The 24,568-nt window shown below is 30.6% G+C and overlaps 1 long non-coding RNA gene across 1 annotated transcript in view; it reads right to left on the bottom strand.

The window, feature by feature from the left end:
- Positions 1–24,568, bottom strand: part of LOC106681115 (uncharacterized) — a 123,595-nt gene that overhangs the window by 13,888 nt on the left and 85,139 nt on the right. The window contains exon 4 of the long non-coding RNA XR_010842663.1: positions 2,167–2,191. This is a non-coding gene — a long non-coding RNA (uncharacterized lncRNA). The remainder of the gene's footprint in view (positions 1–2,166; positions 2,192–24,568) is intronic.

Genomic DNA, 24,568 nt, shown 5'->3' with positions numbered 1-24,568 from the left:
TCTCTCTCTCACTCTCTCACTCACTCACTCACTCACTCACTCACTCACTCACTCACTCACTCACTTACTCACTCACTCACTCACTCTCTATCTATCACTCGCTGTCTATATATTTATACAATGATTAGAAAAAAAGAGTTTTTTGAAATATCTCATTGAAATAATATCTTGTCCCTAATTTGTTAATTATTTGATATTCTTTCAATACAAGAAATAAAAAATGCTAATTTTTCAAAATGTCGCTTACAAAACATGCATTTTGGTCCCAAAGTTACACAATATTAAATTTTAAAATATTGAAAAACATAGATAATAATATTTTGTTATATGAGTCAGGGTGGATTAATTCAATTTTTGTGTCATGGTTTATGCTTTATCTCATATTTGTTAGACATTGCATTAATGGTATTAGACAGAACCGAATATATAAAAATTATGACTAAAATATTTTAATCCTCAACTAATTGTGGCATTAAATCTGCATATCATTAAGGCACCACCAATACAAGTTAATAAAATTTAATTTTGCTGTCTCTAGACTCTCAAAAGCCACCACATATTAATAAAAAATGTCTTATTAATTCTGACGTGTGGCCAAATCTCCGTCATAATTGGGTTTATAACATGGATATATTTTGAAAATGGGGACATAACACTAAATAGTAAACTAATATTTTATAAATCTATAAAATATTAACAAAAAAAATATTTATATTTACTTTAATTCACTGAATTGGCAACTGTATGTTATATAATACATTCAGTAAATTTGATCTTAGTTAAAATGGAGTGTTACAGGCGTGTAAAGAAACTACCCATTGGTAGCACTCTAATGACATTTTACATTAGCTGGTTAAAAATAAGATTTAATGGAATATTTAAATTATCAATCCTCTTATGGAAAGGTTTATTGTAGCAATGTTCTACAACTTTATCCGATATTAATGCTAGTGTTATTGAATTCATATTGCACAGATAAACATAAATATATATACATATACAGATACCGGAAACTAGAAGGGACAGGGAGCGACCTTGAACCTGCGGAAATAGGGCAGGACGTTGACACATAAAGGAGGCCGTGGAATAATATGGCATTTGGCGGGGGCGGCAGTGCATACAGAGTAGAAGCTGCTGTGCGCAGTCGCGGGGGCGGGAACTACAGATTCCTCTTCAGTGTACGCCCTGGCGAGGACCAGGCGCCATGGGCCTGTTCTCTGTAGAGTTATCACTAAACTATTTTGAAATTTAAGGGTGGTTCAGTAGTCAGAAAAAAAAAATTTTGAAATGCCACTAAATAACTATTATCTTATCAAAACCCGCTAAAATATTTTCTATGTTATTTTCATCTAATTTCTGTCATTGTGACAGAAATTAGATGAAAATAAACATTAAATAATCAAAGTCGCTTAACAGTATTACAGAGGTATAATATGAGTCATTTAAATGTTTTTATGCGTTACATAAAACTTGATAAGCCTGTCCCAGACCCATAACGAAATTTCATAAAAACAATCTTGATTTCCATAAGTGAATTAGTTAAACAAAATGACTAACTCCTCGAACTCAAGTACACAAAACATACAATAAAATTTATTTTAGTAATCAACCATGGATTGAGCGAATTATGCTGAACTAAGAATAAATATATAATTATAAAACATAATCATGTTGATCAGTTTTTGGTTTTTTTTTCTCAAGAACAATACAGCTTTTGGACATTAAACCTTTTGCATTTTCAGGAACGAAATATACTGGTGTTATGAAATCTAGTATGCTATTGAAATATATTTTAAGCTGTCTTCAAATGAATATAAAAGTCAGGATTAGGTATACTCCTTATAGCTTCTGAATAACCCTAAAGATGGTCTCTCGACCATAGAGTCAAGCGATTTCGAGTGATCTGTCCAATATAATTGCTATTTTATATGATATAAAACAGGGATTGCTTTTGTAAATAACACGAAAGGGAGAATCAACTGTATATTGAAATTAATATCAGTATTTTTCACATTTTCGAATTATACCCTAATTAAAAGGGGTAAACATTATTACATTAAAAAGCTGACATGAATTATTAATACTTGTTATATCTATGTGATTTTAAAATACTAACTGCTTATAATTGTTTAAAATTATTAATAAATTGTCTTGGAGATATCTTACTTTAACTGCTGCCTGAATGAATTTCCTGAAATAAAAAAAAATTCTTTAATGAAATTTCAAAATAAAAATAATAGCACACATATACATTAAAAACATTTTATCTAGTTAATAAAATAGATGATTAATTATCAATTAAATTAATAAGTATATGATTGATGTAACAAAAGTATCTTTTATTGAACAGATCATTATAGTCATATTATGTTATAGCCTTTTTCAAGTATAGAAATACATTTAGCCGTATAGCCGTTCATTCAGTGGTTAGGCACAATAAGTAAATTGCAAAATGATACATGATTACTTCACAGTGGTGCTAAGAACATTTCCAATAACTGTAGGAAAAATACAATTAAGGTGTTTCTTTTTAGGAAAATTACAACTTTTCAAATTAATTCTTACTAAACAGATTTAAATATAAAATCTAAATTTGCTCAATCAGCGAAAAAATAAAGAAAGAAAGAAAATACTTGAAAAGTTGTAATTTTTCTGAAGTTAGTATGTAAATGTACTTTGCACAACTGTGAAGTAAGCCATCTCTATGTTCTTTGATAAGATTTTTTTTCTTTAAATTTCGGACTATCAAGATTTCGAAATAAAATATGTGAAAAAATTAAATAATAAAATTAGTTTTGTACATTTATATTTTTGAATATTTTGCTAATTCTTTCGGTTATCCGAACACTCCTTTGCAGCAAGTAGTTCGGATTACTGAGATTACACTTTACTATGCATAATATAGCCTGCAATTGAAAAAATATTAAAACTTAGGGTCTGCTTGATAATGGCCTGAGGGCCAAAACGTTTGAGAAGAAAACAGGTTAGAGAAAATCAAAAGAAATTTGTGTTATGATTTAAATACCTACTCTCAAACAAAAGTAAAATATACGATATATTAATAAACCAAAAAAGAAAATACAACACTTTACTAAAATTTACATAATGCTTTTAATAGTTTGTTTAGTGGCAAATTAATATAGATTAAATATTAAAAATAAAAAGACTGATTCCATGGATTTAGTTGTTCTGTCAACTGAAAATCTAACACTTTAACTAACATGGAAAATTTTATTAAAATTAAAATCCACAGACCTCTTGTGATCTTTTTAAAAATTTAAATACATTTTAATGACAGACACTTTCAAAAGTATCGGTAAACTACTAATAATTAGTGTAAGAAAATTCCTTAAGGTCTCTTATTTGTTTTTGTTAATATAGTTTAATTCTGTGCACGATACTAACTTACATCATAGAGCTGTTTTTTATTTTATTTTTTTCGAAATGCTTTATGACTCCTAATTCATAAATTTTTTTTAATGAGATCCCTGGGTAAATCTTTAATCAATATAATTTCCATGTTTATCTTAAAGTGTATTCTCTCGACAATGAGAGCGACGAATATCGGCGTGTTAAGCTTCCCTCATCCTCCTCCCCCAGAGCTCGACAAACCCTACCAACTACTCCCCCTACAGGTACCTGTCCTGCCCCCGAAGACCTGCCGGCGGGAGAAAGCAGAGGCGGGAAGTACAAACGGGGCCAAATCTAGTTTAGTAAACAATGAGTAGAGAGAAGTGAGTCATGTGGCGGAGTAGAATGGTGAGACCTCCCTCATGAAAGATTCATGGAGATGCAAAGCAGGAGCTTAAAGAGGAACTGCCGTGTGCTCTGTGCGTTCCGTCCTCGGCCTCGCTGTAATTAGGCACTGTCATCTTCCTCAGGTGTCTATTGCCCAAAGGCTCTATCTTCAGGTTACATGCTTTCATTTATTTTATATTTAATCTATAATAATCAATAGTTATCGTCATACTGCTTCATCTGCATTTTTCCCCCATTTAATGGTGACTAACATTAACAAGGATTTGAGTTGTTGATTCGCAAATATTATATAACTAATATTATTAGAACATTGATTGTTAGATGTATTAAAACAATCAATAAAAATATTTTTAAAAAAATATCACACAAAAACGCTACTTCAATACTTAAAAAGGTGGATTGGTTTTTTTTTCTATCCTTATATTTCTTTTTCTTTTATGGATGAAAGAATTTCTTTAAAAGTAAATTAAATCACATATTATTAGTTTTAGTAAGAAATTCTTTAACGTCATGATGTTCTGGAACAAAAGCTCTTAAAAAAAATTAAATAAATACGAAAATGGAAAATGGACACAGCTGGTTGTAGAATACAACGTTCATACATTGTAATTAAATACATTCGAAATTATGCCTATGTACTGTGGAGATAATAATTGGAGGGATAGGGTAGGAAAAGGTACAAATTTAACATAGTACATCATATTTATAAGTGCTTAACATTATAGAAATTTTAATAATATTTTATTAAAAAATAAATAAAGGAAAGGTTATTAAATTTACAAAAATTTTATAATGAGTAGAAACAAGACACAGGATATTAATACATTTGTAAAATCCAGACTGTGTTGCCAAATGCAAAAATATAAAGTATGGTATAAAGGATTTTGAATATCATAAAATTACCGATTATGATTTAAAACTACCCGAATATTTGTGGATTGGTGAAAGAACAACTTTTATTTAACTTTTATTGAATAGCTTTGCGAGTCCAAAATTAAACTTTTGCTCGTATAATCCAAAAATGTCAGAAGCATTTAATAATTTTTTCATATAAAAATTTTAAAGGTCATCAAAAATAGTCAAATTGTGATCGCAGATTCAAACAAATTTGGAACAGTTCTAGTCATTTATTCCGGGTTAAAATGTCTTTTAGAAAACACATAATTCTTTAACTTGATTATTAGAATTGAAAAATCTTTACTATATGATCATTAAAATTTCTTGCATTGACAAAAGTGGCACATTTTTAACATTTGTGTTGGATGTGAAAGTAACATTTACTTTCATATAACCAATTGAAACAATGAATTATATGCTTCCTAAAAGTGATAAGTTTTATTTAGGAATTGGATTTATCCTACAGCTAGATAGATCTTAGTGCTATTCAAAATGCCAAACAACTTTTTTTTAGCGAGTATAATTTATTATCAGACGTTCAGAAAATAATCACATTTTGTAATTCAATAAAATTAGAATATAAGATTTGATTTACTTAATAGACCAATAACAATTTAAAATATAGCATATTAGAAGTATTAAACAATAAAGTTATTAATTGAAACATAATATGTACAGCCTTTAAAATAAGAAAAAGTAATTCCAATGTAATGCAAACTCTATGCAAATGTGGAAGAGGGTCGGGATCCTTAGCCTGTAATGGAGTTGACTGTATAGGCTCTGCGGGCCTAGCATAACCAACGCCGTCATAGTCACTGCGTCACTTCTAATCAATGCCTATGTAATTATATATATATATATTTATATCATTAAAATGCAATCAATTATTAGAAAATATAATTAAACTTGAAATTCGATACTTTCTTAACAAAAACAATTCAAATTAGAAGTAATCTAACTGTTTACAAGGCTGTGTGATCATGTTGATTTTTTATATATTTTTGTAGATTAAATGTCACAACTAAAATAATGTTTGTAATTAAAGATTTTGACTTTGATTTTAATATTTAATAATTAATTCTACGAATTGTGTTTTTCGGCTTAATCATAACAGTTGTTGTAAGTGTATGTTTTAAGACACTTCACCAACAAATTCTGTTGCATTATTTATTATAACCAAATTATTACAAATATTCAGTAAAATAATTCAGTATAAATATTTTCATTATTGACCTATTGAGCAATAGTCTTAAATTACCGAAGTATCCCTGGATAAAGAGCATGAGGGCATAATAAACCTCATATCTAATTAATTTCTATGAAATCAATGGGTAAAGAATTATAATGAGTATCCAAGTTGTATTATATTTCAATCTACCCAAAACATATATAAATATAACTTAAAATAGATGATATTGATATTATATTATCAGGTAAATATATGTAAATAGATTACTGTGACAGTATTTATGTATTTCACTGGTCCCTGATTATTGAATGCAGAATTTTATATTTTTGATAATTTTATATTTATATAATTTTTGTTACTTTTGTATTGATTTAATTTTTTAGAAACTAAATTATCACTTCTCATTTAATTGAGTGATTCATATAACGTCTCCTATCAGTAGAAGGTCCAACAAGAGATTCACCTTCCTCGGTACCCTGTTCGACGGATTCTTTTCCCCACCGAGGACGACCTCCGACACCCTGAAGTACTCCAAGTTCCAGGTGTAGCAGAGGTACGGCCCTGTACGTGTGCCGGTCGCCATTGCGATTTGCATAAGCTGGGGGGGGGGCGGACAATCGATATGCGGGGCCATTAGCTCCCGCGTCGTCGCTCTGCTCCGTCTGACGTCACCGAGCTCCCTATCCCTTATATATATATATATATATAATGATTACATATATATCCAAGTGTAGTCATAATATCAATAATAACTTACTTCACCGTAGTGCAAGTACATTCCCGTTTACTTTTAGGGCAATTACAACTTTTCAATTATTTTTCTGATTCAACCGATATAGAATGTTTACCAAATCTGTTCTATCAAAAAATTATTTGGAAATTTGCATTTCCTCTATGAAAGAACATTTAATTATTTCATAATGTTAGTGGAAATTTACTTCAGCTCCGCTATGAAGTAATCCATAGATTTATTCATTTATTAGCATTTATCGACACATACTGACCTATAAAAACCCATGTTATATTTAGACAAACAAAATAAACAGGCCATTTGAACATATTTTGTACAATAGGTAATTCGTTAATGTAATCCAGAACAACATCCCCTTACCACAAACTAAATTCAGAAACAACATTAATTAAATAAATAACATATTAAATACTACAAATCCAACAAAGCAAATTTTATGAAACATGAATGTTAATTACTAAATTTAAATAATATAAAATCCAAACATATCGGTTACTTTTACATAATATGCTATATTGTTGATTTTATTGGTACATTTGTTTAATTTTTGTTCGGTTTACTCGAACTAACCTGATATGTTTTTTTTTTTTTCTAAAAATAGACAAGTACTATTATTTGACACAATTAAAAATAATATTATAATAGTTTTTTGTTTGTATTTTTTCTTTTATTTTTCAATCACACGACTATTATTATAATATTTTTTAAAAAATTCTTTAGCTTTATTTTTTTATAATTTTAAAATAATATAAGTATTGTGAATCGTTAGGGGCGTCTTTTGTACGTGTCTATTCCCCACCATAGTCAATTATTAAATGTAATTCAAACTGTTATATAGTGACCATGAAAGGCCCACCATTACGAACTAGTCATGAAGAAATATATTTTACAAAATAACTTCTAATAATAAACATGTCCAATATGACAAAGTTTAGATCTCAGTATTTTTTTTTCTATTTTGCAAAGATAAAATAATTTCTTATCATTCAACAAACATATACAATAAGAAAATACCCAATATTTTGAAAAAATTCGATTTTATAAGCTATATCGATGATTTTGCCAAGAATTTCCACTTCAGAACATCAACGGAAGGTACAGCATTTTTTAATAATAAATAGATAAATTCTCGAGTCATTGTTCCGAAATGAAAAAAAATAATAATGATATAGCTTTTAATGACTTTAAAAAAAAATGTGGACTTTATTGAATACATGAGTGGATGATGGTGTAATCTTAAAAATACATAAATCTGAGAAAAAGCGACTATAGATAGGTCCCGAAATATTCAGAAATTCAACCTTTTTTATTTCACCTCATTTATCCTCAGCACTCCTATTACTCTCTTGCCCCCCCCTCCCCGATTGTCATTACTTTTTTCTTTTCTGTACTAAAAGAAAAATAAATAATTATTCATATTTCTAATGAGTAATTCCTGTTGAAGAATATCTTTCGTTATTTGCTATTACTACCGTATATGTAAAGCAATGCATGCTATAATCACTTGCTTTGAAATTGCAATATCCCTGGTGGAAATATTTAAGACATTCCTTCGTGGTTTTCAGAATCATGTCGGGACTGGAATAAACTGCCCACTAAGACTAAGAATGCAGCCTTGTCAAATCCCATGTTTTGTTTTGAATTCTTAGGATAGATTATTCCCTGTCCTTGCAATGCCCGGTCATAGAAAGGCAATCAGACATCGGTCCTTCAGGTTTAGGGAACATTATTCTAGCACCACTATAGAGCAGAAACCCTTTCCTTGGTAGCCATTCTGAATAAGGAACCAAGTCAAGGGTCTGAAACCCCTTCCCCCCCCCTTTTTTAAAAGATTTTATATTAAAAGAGAGCCTACAAATTCTAATACTACAAGCACTAAATACAATACTAACTAATTTGTTTATGTTTATTTCATTTCATTCATTTTACATATCTTTTCTTTCTTTATCGATTTAACAATTCCATTACCTTTAGCAATTTAATTTCATTAAATTGACAATTCTAGCCTCCCTATCTCACTCTCTCAGACCTCCCATTTTCAATGATCCGCTATCCATGTTCGTTCCGTTAAACAAATTTATCATCAAATAGCAATGTAGAGTCAAACCAATGACATATATTTGTCATCGTAGTAAATTATTTAATACAAAGAAACACATAAATTAAAAATATATATAAGTATATAAGGAAAAAAAAAGAAAAAGTTTAGTTAAAAGAAATACTTAAATAAATATATAGGTTAAAAAGAAATAATTTAATAAATAAATAAATAAGTTAAGGGAATATATAAATTGAAACACCGTGAATAATCTCAGGGCTACTTCCCATGGAGGTAAAGATGTATGATCCCCAGAGAGTCCAAAATAATATTTTCCACCAAGATCGCTATATCTCCGATGGTAACATCTAAATGTCTTCTAAAAGCTCCTGGTATTATCTGGTATAGTTCCGCAAGATCCAAACCAGAGGCCTCTCACGGTGAAATAAAAACTCTACATAGCAATGTTAGTAACTATGGTTCCAATGCTTTAGTAAATGTACAGTTTAAGATAACGCTGCTTAAATAGCGGCACATATAACAAAAAAAGTTTTAATTTTTATTTAGAATTGAACGTATTCCAAAGATAGTACCGTAGACTTCGGTAACTTTGTTTACTGAGGTCATTCTACAGACTTTCCTAAAGTTATTAAAAAATTAACTAAAAAACAAGAAATAATGATAACATCAAGGCAAAAGGAGATAATAAAAGCAGAATAAAGAACATAAATCAAAATAAAAATTATTCCAAATTGAAATACATTCCAAAAATTATTAGTAAGATTATAAGTTCTTCTTTAAAATATGAACATAAAGCTGTAATATTTGAAATGTACAGTAATCATTAATTACAATATTATAAAACAAACATGAACCGAAAATATATAAATAAAATATATTTTATCAAAAGGATTGTGAACAATCTAAATCAAGTTTCTATGTTGGAAAAAGTTCATAAAATTAAATTACGAGATTCGTCATCAATGATTGTGGGGTTAAAAAATTCTTTAAATGTAAGATTAACTAGGAATTTTAGGTGGTTCCCCATTTATGTACTCAAAGCAAGGTTACGTAACTGGGATATAGAGAGAAAATTAATTATCAGATTCATTTGTGTGTGCTCATTATAAATTATTGTTATTTTTTTTTTAGTGATTCTAGGTGATCTAAATTTTGTGAGAATAAAAATTCATAAGTATTATCTTCAAAAAGGCTCTCTGTTTTTGTCGGTTCCGTTTCTGAATATTCTTGCCAGTTTTATGCATTAATCCCTTGAAAGTGAAAAACATCTTTTTTTTCTATGTGTTGAGTGTGAGGTTCTAATAGACTTCAGATGGTTAATAGCACTAATAATTAACCTTATAACATTTATTTTTGTTAAATTAATGCAACACTATCGAATCTAGTGCAGAAAAATCTTCAAGAATGAGGGTATGACAATCATACCTATAACCTTCCAGAGACCACTTTGTTTACTATATTTTATAATCTGAGGCTGCATTAGTAAAAATGAAAGAGTAATAATTTATTGAAATATTCTCTATTTGATTTATATATTTTTTCCAAGAATCTATTTACTTAACGGTTTGTTCGCACCCTGGAGTATGGATATAAATAAGGTTCAGGAATGCCAAGGAATTTGAATCATCCAGCTTTTTAAATATTCCAAAATGTAAAATTCTGAAATTTATTTTACTAAAATGAAAAATTTATATTATTTGAATCAGGAAGTTTTACATGCCCTATTATGAACTAGGAAATTTATTAATTAGATGCGTCAACCAACTCTTCGAAATTGTTATGGTATGCTTTATAACTAATTTAATAAATTAATGTTTTATTCGGCTATATTTTAGTTACACTATTTCTGAAACAGTTATTCAGCTAATAAAACAAGATATTTTCTTCCACTAATTTCAATGAGGATCACACTCAGACAGAAGGACCCCTAAGCCAAGCACAAGTTAATTTGTTACTAACTCCCACCCCTGGTTTTATATCTGCAAGCGGTGACTCCTCTTACACTGTGATATATGGCTCTGTGAAGACAACTGACAAGTGGAAGAATCGAGTCAACTCTTCGATAAGTCGTACAGTAGAATCGATTAGTGACGGTGTAGGCTTCCGTGGACAGGGGCCGTCCTGTGACCAATGGCATCAACCGGTGGAAACGTTGGAACCAATCACGATGTCCGTTACAGTCGATATAGTAATGAAACATTGAGTTATATCTTGTTCAAGATGTCGTCATGTGAACCGTTACTTGGAATCATCCCTGAGCTTTAAATGAACTTCATATGTGTATTTTATTATCGTAAAGTACATACACTATATATTATATTTTACAGAAACATATTTCATGTATGTGAAAAAACGAGTCAGCGCTGATTTTGGAAAAATGCTTATATAAAATCTTAGGTTTGATATTCACCTATTCTTAAAGTTTCATAGATTAAAACAAAACAACGTATTGATAATATGGCACATGAAAAATGTCATTTTATTCTATTCTTCTTTTTTGTGAATGATTTCAGCAGCCATGTCTTTTGGAATTTTCCAAAGGAAATCCCATTCTGCTCCATTCAAACACATGTTCCTATTAGTTTTACAAAAATTTTTTAATAGGTTATATATATTTGAATAGTATCAGTACTAATTTGTATAAAATGCAAATTTAGATTGACAATTAGCAGTACTTCTCTACAATACACTGAGCCCCTTTACGAGTTGTAGTGGAACCGATTTTAATTTTTTTCATATGTTTATTGCCATATATGAAAATCACACATATATAAATTACATATATGTAAATCACACACACACATTTATAATAACCTCCAAACTACAAAAAAACAAGTTAGTTATGTAGAATTAATAATATAATTGACATTAAAAATTATAAAAAATACAGAGAATTAATGAATAAGAAATCACAGGATGCAATAATATTTAAATCATTTTTTACTAAAAAAAAAAATAAAAAATGGACTTATAATATTGGTAAAGCTGAGACGTATTCATTTTTAAAATCTTCAAGCATTTAAATTTTAATGTTGAGTAATTTTTTTTCTGTATTACTTAAATCTTGTTTCGGGTAATTATGTCCTTTCTAAGTCAAATGATTGGATTATTTAAAATTGTTTTAACTCGCTGCCATGTTAGCTGCAATTGGTTTATGCTACGTTCAAATTGTTCTGAGAGCAGATTCTGTTTTCATTCTGAAGTTTACAGGATGAACATGTATACATATTCAAATACAAAAAGTAATATTGAAGGAACATTTTAATTCCAAACAAATTCTTATATATATATCGAAAATTGAAACAGATGTGTACTCCAGAGACAGACAGTTGGGACACAGACATAGCGCAAACTTGGGAGAATCTGCAATGCAAATCCTGTCTCGTTGGGGCTTACAGCAATTCCATCTACTGCGGCTGTCCTCAAACTTCTGCAGGCAGTTCTGGTCGTGTCTACCCTCGGCCAACTAGAGGTTTGGTCAAGATTCGAGTTTATTTTCCAACAAAGTACATTGTCCTCAGGCTTAGAACTTGGAATCATTGTAGAATTGACATAACTATGGCTCAATATTGTTCAAACTTCATCTGTAGTATTGACAATTATCATTTTTATTGACTGCTAAAAAAAGTAATAGAGCCTATTTTATTTTAATTGTCTTCAATATGTTTCCTATTCATTTACCAGGTGTACACAAATTACGAATGTATACATATAGTAATGATACCCAATATTACATATTAACTGAATTCAAAAAATAGCTAATAAACCATACTTGAATCAATTTTCTAGTAGAAAACTAATTCAATAGCTTCAAGATTATTATAAATATAATATTATATCAACTTCAAAACGTTACAGCCCTACAATCCATTTATTTGAATCTTAATGATTCAAGACAATTTAAAAAGAATAATAATGAACGTTTGGGAGTGGATAAGCCAATGGACTATTAACTCCAAGGTCCCAGGTTTTAATTCGGCTGGGGAAATAATTATTAACTGTTTCATTGTAGGCTTAAGTCAGCCCTGTGGCTTCGGGAGCCCTGCGAGGATCAACCCCCTTGGGTACCCTTAATTGGGTAAAAATCTGGCGGTCGAGCGAGATTCTGACCAAACCACCTGCGTGCCCAACCGTTGGTCTAGTAACAGTACTTCTTTACTAAGTACAGCACCCCTGACCCTTCATGGTTTGTAGCGGTACAAATTTAATTTAAATAAAAAGTTAACTGACTCTGAAGTTTACAGCTTATCCATTTGAGAAAATATATCTTATTATTGATATTTAAATTTGTTTAATTTATAGGATCTTTCAAATTACTTAATGCTTAGATGACATATACATCTGTTTGTGATAGAATTGTTTGTAAGATTATTTAAAAGAAATAATAATTACAAAAGTACATTCAAACTAGCTTAATCGGTTTCTAAGTCCTGATTTCATTTACTTGGTTCCCTAGAAATTAAGAATTTTGAATGTGTTGATCACCCAGTAAAAATCGTTTGATTTATTTTTTTTACTGGTATACTACTTACCTGTACGATAGTCCTAGGTAGTTATAAATCCAAATTAGCACTAGCTATGTTTATTCTTAAGGTATAATGGAGTTCAGAAATGAAATTTTAAAGTCACTGACTAGGCCGTTGTAGCCGAGCGTGTTAAGGAACCAACTTAGTTTCTTCGTCAACGCTGGTTCAAATACCTGACTTTTATTTCGTAATGGACCCAAGTAATAAACTCGGCCTTCCCACTCTGGCTAATATCTACATAGATAACCTGATGGATGATCCATCTTTCCTGCGTTAAATTAAAAAATATAATGACGTTTCACTAAATAAAAAAAAGTCACTGACTGCGTTCTTCAACTAAATGATAACTTGCCACGATTATTATTTTCTATTTATTTATCGACATTTACAACAAATCACATAAAAGTGCGTCAAATAAATTTGATGTAAGATCATAATGGTATGGATAAAGGCAAATAGATAAACTGCCCAATGGTAGCACTCTAATAACATTTTTATATTAGAAGGTCTCGAGGCCATCTTCTTTTCAAGCGCCTCGGAGGATTGTTAGGAATGGAATAAGAAGCAAGGCTAGAAACTCGGGTGGTTAGGGGTAATTTTGATGGACGGAGTGATATCTGGTTCGAGCTTGATCGGTCACATATAGAAAATTAAAGTATATATGGATGATTTTTTTTGTGACTAAGTAAGAAACATTCAGGATTTTGTGAAAGATTTTGAATTGTAAGGATTGGGTACATTCCCCAAGGAAGGTTTAGTATATTCCCAAAGATCAACTCCACATATCCAGATGGGCCTTAATGTAGTCATGTAGATCAATTTGATCAGTTTAGACTGTCTTCAAGTAAGTGCTGTAATCGTCGGAATAAATGTGCAGTTTCCTGTCTTTTTAGTCTTTTGTGAGAATTCCAGGTTTGTCGTTTGTCTAAATGTAGTCCTAGTTAGCGGAACGGTCGGCAGGGGTAAGACAACATTATTAAAGGATGTGGGGCAGTCAGTAGGCCTACGACGAAGGGTAAAGGTGATTTGATGGGATTTAGTTTAATGCTTTGAGACCATTTTTCGAGGTTTGTGATATGGGGTTGGAGGGTTTAGAATACAATTAAATGATTTTTGTTGATAAATGTGATCGACATACGTGGTGAGGATAGCTTTAGGATTGGATGGGATGTCATCTGTACAGACTGTGTATAGGAAGTGACAGAGCAATCAGTGTTAGAATTACAAAAATGGGGTTATACTCTCAATGATTGATGTGTCTATCTCAATAGATTGTAGCAGCATCGAATTTTGATATATCCCAAAAAGTGAATTATCAGATTTCTCAACTCTTTTCAACTATACCGATGAGCAATAATAATACTATCCTCTAGAACAGTGGTTCCCAAACAGGGTTCAACCTTCACTGCCCTAAGAGTATGCCAGAGATGTTCCAAGTGTATGACTATTTCTCAAAAAAGAAAAAAAAAAGAGGAAGAAGAAGAAAAACAAAACTGCAATCGGAATAAAAAAATATATAGTGCATTTAATCATTGACTTTACATTGCTTTTCTATATATTCAATCGCTCTAAATATAAAAGTGTCGCAAATATTTTTTATCTTTACAAGGCTGCCTCGTAAAAAGGTAGGATAAGATGATACATGGTAAATATGAGAAAGGCTCAGCCAACTACAAATAAATAACCGCTTAAGATTCCAGGTATTATTAATATTAATTATTCATTCTAACTAGATACTGATTTACGGGATCAGTAGAGAAAATGTAATTAGGTCAGTTTGCATATTTATTGGATATAGCTCCACCTCTCTGACTTAGTAATGTTGCAGGTCAGAATCCACAAAAATTGAGAAACCGCTCTTTTTTGCGATTCACTCATCACATTCATAACTAAGAGAGCTAAATCAGTTCCTGATCGGATACCCCTTTATTATCTCCACTCCTGGTATTGCAACTAATGACCAATTAGTTTCAACCAATCTGTTGCATTTTGACTTACTTTATCTTACGTGAAAATGAAACTATCTATTATATATTTTTTCTCCGTTTTCAGCTCTACTAATTGCCGCGAATAATTAGCCTGGTTCGAAATCAGTATAGCAGGGATGAAGACTATATACCGTGGAAATTCACGGACACAGGCCAGTACAGTACAATAGCCAACAGGCAACGGTAGTAAATCACAAACAGGAGACTGATTGTGGAAGCAGGAACTGTATGCGGCATGCAAATCAATCGCTGTGGATTTATAGGCGGGTCAGTTCTCCGCCCGTGTGTATACACTGTGTATATCTGTGTCTATACTGCCTCTATATATCGGCCGAGTTTTTCATCTTGTCCGACGATCGGTTATTGTCGCTCTATTGTCAATGTCTGTGCATATTCATCGAGTCGTTCCTATCGCTCCCCTGGAAGTCCGGTCGTATATACAAGCTCTTGCCCGGGGATTTTTCGAATGCTTCTTTATTTGTGTATAGACTGAGCGAACCTTTGTCAGATGATATTGCTAGGAATGTATCGATTTCCAATAGAGATATGTATAGCTCTAGATTAATTTCAATATTTATTAAATAAAGTAAGTATATTTCCCTAAGTGCTTATGTGAAATAGATCTGGTAAATCACTAATCTTTTATACGTCAAATTCATTCAGTCCAAGTAATGAGAATTTTATGTACAAACTCATAAGCTTACATTGGATGTAATCTTGTCATGTTGGTTATTGGCTCATTTGCCAAATGTAATTTCTTTTATGGAGCAAACCGCTGTTGTTATTTCTTAGTTGTTACTATAAATTATAAATATGGCAATGATGATCCAATTTGGTCTTATCAAGAAAATCAAACCTCTAACTTGTTAATGTTAGGGCATATTGATAGCAAAAGATCTGAAACTAAACAGGCGATTTCACTATTTAAGACAAAGGAGAAAAGTTTCCAAAGTTAAGCTTTAGTAAATTTACTTAATATACAATAACCATTGTATATTAATGTATGTCATCAATATATTCATACATAATTTACGTTATGAAGTGTTCATTTAATTAATATGAGCAATTTTCGAGCTGCTCTCGATTTTTCACATAGGATTTACTCAAAAACGACTCTAATGATTTTAATTAAATTGAACTCAGTAAATTACTGTAGCATTAAGTGGTCTTTAACATCAGATAGGACTTATCCTCATTGAAATTGTTTAAAAGTGCTTAAATCACGATCTTTAAAACAAAATTTCAAAGAACCTTTTGATTATTTGAAATAATCATTATCATAAGAACCAATGAATAATTATAATAATAAGAGTTCGAATCGAAAAGATTCTACATCGCTCGATTCGAACAGCATTCACATGTTCACGGCTTGGTTATCATTTGCTAAAATTATGTATTTTTGGCAGGAACAAAGTTGATATTTGTTGTTTTCATCTTGACAAACACTATAATACGAATTTTTGTAGTAAGTGAAAGTTGTGAAAGACACGAGTGCTTTTTCAAGATAAAAAACAGCAATATTCCATATATTTAATAACAATTTTATCGAAGAGCGTTAATGTCTGCACCTATCAATCTATATTTGTACAAATAAGACCACATGTTATACAACAATTTACAAAGCTATTCTGGCCAAAGTAAGAATGTCAAAATTTATTCTTCAGGTCCACCAGAAAGTGCTTGCAAAAATTTATCTCTTGAAAAATAGAACAAAATTGGGTTGTATTAAGCATGATGATGACCACCTTAAAATGGTGATTGGTCCAACTTTCCACAACCTCAATGTTTGCCAGAAGCGTCCCTTTTTCCATCAACTTAGATAGCTTTTACCATCGGTAAAAGGGGTCTTCCTATTTTGCTAGTACTCTAAAGTCACTCAGAGCCTTTATAAAGTCAGATTGGCCACCGCTGCATTTACATTTGATTGGTTGAAGACAGTTTGCTTCGGTAGGGCTCAGCCAATGTCCGGTGGCGTTATTAAACTCTCAGAGAGGAGGGAGGAGGCGGTAAGCCACGCCGCACTATTTGCTGTGTCGTTTAGGCACACACCATTGGCCACCCCAACTCTTCGGCTCCTGATGAAGACGTGCCAACAGTTCATGGATGGTCGCGCGCTTTCTTCCTACGCGCGTTGGGGTGCTTCCCATGCGGCAGTAATGATGCATGCATTGATACAACTTGAATGGTTTGTTTTGACATTCTAAACTAATATTAATACGAATTTTTAAGTAAAAACACAACATACAACTGTGAAAGGGAATATATTTCTTTTCATGAACAAATAATGACAATACTCAATATTATATTTTCATTATTATATAGCGTAAACCATTATATTTAATATAAATGAATTTTTCATACCGTTATCAGTTTTTTTTTGGCATTAAGTCATGTATTTGTCAATAAGAATGTTCATGGTATTTTGAATAAATGTAAATGATTAAATAATATGGTCAAATGAACATTTAATTAATTACATGGTGAAATCATCTCGGGTTTCTCCTTTTTTCTTCTAATGTCCAATTGTGGATGGTAAAAATATGCATATTTAAATTTATTTATTTCACACTGGTAATCTGTGTATTGATATATATTATATGTGTGTATGAGCCAATTCCGGGCCTTGGTAGCCGGTACTGAGAAAATACATTGGCGAGATTAAAGCATTAACTTAAGCTTCTCGTGATGTACTGTAGGGCAATCATTTAAAATAATTATCTTTTTGACTGGATTAACCAGTCATTTTATAAAAATGTTTTTATTATCGATGACTATTTATTGTTGTTCTTTAGGAACCATTATATTTCTTTTACTTCTTAGTCTTTTACTTCTTAATTGCTAAAATGAATACAACATCTGGAGTTAGAAATTCTTGAAATATATTGGATAAATTTTTGGCCAATTAATGCAAAAATTTGAAGTACATTCTCTTTTTGGTTTTTATCACGGTAATTACATACTTACCGTCATTTTACTGTTCGGAAAAATATTCTGTGCTGGTGGCTTTGGCATATCTGGCTGTAGTTTCGGTCGGTTTGAGGTTCATCCCTTTAAATTAGAAGATTCCATCTACTTATCAGACACTTAGGAGGATTATCAAAGTTAAGGATGAGAGATAGGAGAACTAGTGGGTTTTTGTTGGTAAGGATTTTGGATTAATTAGAGGTATATCTATTTCGGGCCAAATTTGCTACGAATGGAATGTTCAGGTCTCTATGGATGAGTTTGTTTGAGACGTAATAAGGAGCATCAAGGTTTTTAAGGATAGGATTCTGGAGGAATTTGACGGTTCGGTGGAGGTGAATTCCGTATCTCCAAATAGGGCTAATTATCATAATGCATAAGAGTTTTTGTAATAAATGGGAAGTTCACAACGTTTGTCAAATAAATGTTGTAGTAATTGGGATCTAAGAAAAGCACCCCCGTAGATTTGGTTTGAGGTTAAATTGAACATTTGACATATTATTTCCTAGGATATTATCGATTTTATTTTGCTTTTCATTTGTTGTTCTTAACATATTATGTGGACTAAGGAAATTTTTGGGACTCCTAACATTGCTACAAAGTCAAAAGCTTTGAACACCTATAAAATGTTTATTGTCGCCCAACTAATACTAAGTGTATCATTTTTATAATTATTTATGGGACTCGCGCCCTCTAATTGTCCTGATTATAAACAATAGCGTCTATCTATAAACACACAACACTTTGGAAGTATTAAACATTGAAACTGGCCTGAAATGTGTCATCTTCATATGGTCTTAAACAAGTATTTTTGCTTTACAGGTTAATTGACTACATTATATTAGGTATGGGCAGAGTAGCTTGTGACAGTTTTAGTGAATACCGTGAGGCTGTGAAAATAAAATAAAGGTATGCTAATTCAGAATTAATTAGGATGTTATAATTATTTATTAAAAGATTTTTATTAGTGGTGTTAATTAATCGGTTATTCCTGGTAATGGCCAGGTTGGCCCAGACATTTACGTACTTTTTACGTTTTTATTGTAATGTATGAGGTTAGCTGAGCATTGATTAACTCTCAATAAACTGGAGTGTATAGTGAAAGCATTTAAACGAAATTACTAAAAATATAATAATAATTAAATTGTTGATTGCATAATTTCAGCTGTTTTTAGTTTGATTTTTATGAATGACTTAATTTTGTTTTACTATCGGATTGCTCTGCTGATAAATATTTGGTTCTTAAAATAAAATTTAAGCAATGGGACTTAAAGCAATCTGAATCTGATGCTGTTTCTCTTAAATAGAACAAATCAATCTGAATGAGTAATAAATAATAGTGTGGACTATTGTTTAAAATAAAATACCAGAATAGAACAATATTAAAGATAAAAGTAAACAAATAAAAGAGGCTAGATGGAGAGGGCCTATAATATTTGTGCGAAGGGGGGGCCCCACCCGCTGAATATGCATGAGGCTGATAGCAAACTAATCGATCCACTGACTGACAAGCCTCACTCAGTCCCAGTCTTCTCCTTAAACACCAGCCTTCATCTCTCTCTATCTCTACTATAATTATATATCATTATTAAATGTATAAACTGTTATATATATCATATATTAATTATATATATTTCATATAAACCGAAGGCAGGTTTACTTCTTCGAATACGAAAGCTTCGGCTTTACCATTCTTGTATTACTCCAGATTTTGATAAATCATTTTAATTCAATGTCAACTTCATCTTTCGGAATCATATTTTATGAAATCTAAATTTAATGAACATATTCTTATATCATTCCCATTAAATAATTTCGGGATAATGAAGTATTATACACCTAAAAAGATAGTTAATAACAATAGAATGGTTCTCGAGAAAATAATCAATAAATTTTTAAATGTTTTAAGATCAAAAAATAAAATATTAGTTCTCAATTCTTGTATATTTTTTGCCAGAACATTAAATAAAATATAGAAGCTGAAGAAGGGGACACAATATTCCCGAAAAGTCCTTGTAGAAAAAATTATAGGGACTAAGAATTATTGAGTTGTTAATTTTTAAGCTTAAGGCAAAATAAGAGATTGACAAACTAATAAACCCATTAATCGTATCCTTAAATCTCCAATCCCATATCACAGCCCTCGAAGAATGGTGTTGTAATTGGAGGATTAAGATAAATTCCAACAAATCACCTTTACCCTTCGTCGTAAACCTACTGACTGCCCTACAGTTTCATTTAATGATGTTACTCTTACCCCTGTCGAACAGATCCGCTACCTTGGACTACATTTGGACAAACGATTAACCTGGAATCCTCTCACAAGACTGAAAAGACAGGAAACTGCACGTCGATTTCGACTATTACAGCACTTACTTGAAAGACGGTCTAAACTTCCAACACATTACTAAAGACTGATCTACATGACTGTAATAAGCCCAATCTGGACATATGGAGGCTCCACTAAACCTTCGAATTCCTCTCGTATTTAATCCTTACAAACCAAAATCCTTCGTAAAATCCTCAATGCTCCTTACTGTGTACCAAATAAAATCATTCATAAAGACCTTAATGTTCCCTATGTAACCGATCTAGCCCGAACCAGATATCACTCCTTCCATTATAAACTCTCTAACCACTCAAACCCACTAGTTTCTAATCTTGCATTCTCTTCTATTCCTGACAATCCTCCGAGGCGCCTGAAAAAAAGATGGCCACGAGAACAGCTAATGTAAAATGTCATTAGAGTGCTACCAATGGGTAGTTTCTCTACACGCCTGTAACACTCCAGTTTAACTTAGATCAGATTTACTAAATGTATTATAATGCACAGTTGTAAATAGCAATAAATAAATATTAAAAAAAAAAACAAACTAAAAAGTGTCAAGGTTACATGGTGAAATGAATTTAAACAACAATAGAATTAAATATTTTTCAGTGTTTATATAATTGATATTTATATTGCTATTTCAAGAATAAATTCAACCCTTTATTACTTCAAATTTTTAAACCTCCTGTGTTACAAATTTTTCTCTCTTTACAAATTATCCCGTCATTGCGTCTAGTATCACAAAAAAAATTATTGGAACATTGCTGATTGGCCGTGTGTAATATATAAAAGAAAGATGGTTCGAGTGTGGTCAAAAAAATTGAAGTAGCAATTAAAATATTTATTATGGTCCAACATCTCACCGGACTAAATATTAAATTTAACGAGCTTCCTTCATAATTAATTTAATCTACTTTGAAAATATTTCATTGATTAAAATAGTTTTATAACTGAACATTTATCCTACTTTGGCCATTTTGTGACTTATACTACTTTAATCATTCTATCTGGTAGTATATCTATATAGTAATAGTATAGTATATATATAGTAGCAATATTATAGTATAAGATTTCCTGGATAGTAGATTCAACAAATGGTTCGTCTTACTTATATTTTAGTTTCAATGAAATAACCAATAACAATTTACTGTTTTCCAATGTTTTAATGACTAATTAGATTCCGAAACACAATTTTAAATTTTATCATGGATTAGGCCTTATCCAGGCCAGGTAAAATTGGAAACGTTTTTCTCATTTTGCTTTGACAGAATGCACGAAAATCATAAGACTTGTAACTTAGAAAATAATATCTTATATCTTATATGACCTTTGTTAAACATGGGTATACCACATAAACATAGCTTAAATAACAAAATCATAAACGCATTCATAATATTGTATTTTATAAATTCTTAATTAATAATAAAATAAACTTCTTAATAAATAATTCTTCTTAATATTATTAAATTCTTAATAAAATAATGCCTTATTAATGTTCTTAATTTTATTGGTTCATCTTGCACTGAAGATGTAAGCGTGAATCATCATAGCAAATTAGAAATCACCGTTTCATTATGATTTCTAGTAATACATGTTGGCGCCTGAAAAGAAAGCGGTTTCACCAGCTAAATCATTATAATACAATTGTCTGGACTGTAGCCAAAACGACCTCTCCTTAAATTATTTTAATTGTCACGTATATCTTAGTTCCTCTTTATGACAAGCGATTAATTTCGCCAATTGTTTTAAATTCAGATTGTATATAGAATTATAAAGAGAACTTTCTTAGTCCTGAAGCGAATTAGATTAAGGAATTGTAAAAGGTAAAAGTAATTGAAAGCGTTTACAATGTATCTTTGTATATTAATAAACCTAGAGATTTCAGTATTTATTTATTGTGAGCATTAGGTTGAATTTAACATATTTAATAAATGGCTTTATAAAGTTTAACCTTCGTTGTAAGATCGAAGCATATTAATTTTATTTTATTTACGTAAACGCCTAGGAGTTATACTGTACAATTTGAATGTAACATTTTAAAAACATTGAAGTTCGTATTCGTACAAAAAGTTTGTAACAATGTGTCGTTGCTTAAGCTGTGATAGCACTTAAGTCCGAAGAAAAAAAAAATCTATCACAGAGATATCAAGAAAAATCTTGAGAAATCAGAAAAATTACAAAGGTTCCTACTACACAAAGGCCGAACGAAATGTCTGCAAAATGCTTGAATGCACTGTATATTTAATTGAATTTTTTTTTAAGCATTTCATAAAAGTTTTATTTGCTAGCGGCACCCGTGACCTTTGGGACAAACTTTGGGAACTGTAATACATAGTGTAATAATCTATTATTGCTGAAACAATTATTTATTTCCATTTTTTTTATTTTTCAAGATATAGTAAATAAGTTTGTTTTATTAAAACTTTGTAAGATTTATTTTAAATTGAAACTAATTTCATGTAGATGTTCAACAAATTTTATTTTTGTTTCTTCTGGGAGTATTAGAATTTTTTAAAAAAGTCAATAATATTACGACCTGTTCGTTAGTATAAATAAAACTTATTCATTTCTTTATTGTTATAGGATCATGAAATGTTCCAGACTCCCAAACATTTTTCCTAATCAAGATTCAGCCAGTGCTGAAAAAGATGCTATCCCGAAGAAGGCTCAGGAGGAAGAGACACCAGGAACATGCGGAATCCCAAGGGGAAACCCCTTGGCAGAGGCTGTAAAAGTTTACAGTACCATAAACTGTAGTCCTTTCCTTACAGTTATATAAATACTCTTTTTATTTCCCTTTTAATGCCTTCTTTTATCGTCGTTTCTTTTCTTTCTTGTCACCTACAATTTTCTCCTCTTTCCTTAATATGCAATGAAGAATTTTTTCAAGATTGGTGGATAAGACTAAGGGGTGGATGATTTTGAGATATTTATATCAATTTTGTTAATGTTTACAACTGCGGTATTTTTTTTTAAGCAACATTTATTATTTTCACTCTGGTTATCCTCACCAGGATCATATGTGAATCAATGTGAAGTGGTAAAAATGAAATATATGCGAGGAAAACCGCCAGTAACAGCCGGTAAGTATATGTATAAAGAATGGTTGATTTTTTATTATTATCAGTATTATGAAAATTTGGATCAATACCCTAAAAAAGATATTTAATTATCCACTTCTTCATATCATGATGATTATTGTTCATCATGATAAATTTGTAAACAACAGTGCTGGAGTAAAAAGATTGAAAACACTCTGTTGCATCCATAAATAATAATTCTATATTTCATTTCAGTCCATGTTGACAGGGTAAAAGAAATGTTTTTATTTGAAATTCAAATGATATAAAATCATGGGAAAAGGTTATTTTCTTGATATAATATGCAAAAATACTTGAATAATAATATGATATATACTAGATATATGGGAAGGTCAAATAATAGTCTTGTAAAAACTAAGGTAATAACAACACATATATGCGTATTTATGAATATATTAATTAATTCATGACGCATGGATTCAATATAATTTTTAATAATTAATGTAATCAGTATTCTAATAGAAGCAATATCTGTCTGCTACGGTGGTCTTGAAATTCTGCAGAATGATTTTTATTAACACTGAAAAATCTTATTTAAAAAAAAATATATATATAAAAATTTAAAAATTAATATTTCTACCCATTCAGCCATGCGTAAATGTAAATAATTCATGTTTATCATCAAACGTTTTTAGTTACCTCCACTATTATCAATCAAATTTTGTTATCAAAATTTTCCAATTAACTGATGAAGCTATAATAAAAATAGTGCCATTGAAGTTGTCAATAATTGTTTTTCTTTCTGCAATCTTCGATTAATTACTTTTCTCCCTTTGGTTTTTCCAAAAAATATGAATTATAACATACATTGGACTCTCAATAATTCAGTCCTTCCATAATCCGAGACATACCTCTAAAAAAAAAGTTAAAGATTTGATTTTATGTAAGTATTACATATCTAATAATAATATTTTTCCAAAATACAACTATTTTTATTTAATATAAAATTCTAGCAATGTATTTAAATTTGATAGCGTCTTTATTTTTTTAATTTCTTTGTCAGCG

This window comes from Halyomorpha halys, unplaced genomic scaffold (genome assembly GCF_000696795.3).
Source record: "Halyomorpha halys isolate HHAL.00 unplaced genomic scaffold, Hhal_1.1 Scaffold310.1, whole genome shotgun sequence".
Classification (NCBI taxonomy): domain Eukaryota; kingdom Metazoa; phylum Arthropoda; class Insecta; order Hemiptera; family Pentatomidae; genus Halyomorpha; species Halyomorpha halys.
Note: the sequence above shows the minus strand (reverse complement) of the source record. Positions and strands in the feature narration are given on the sequence as shown.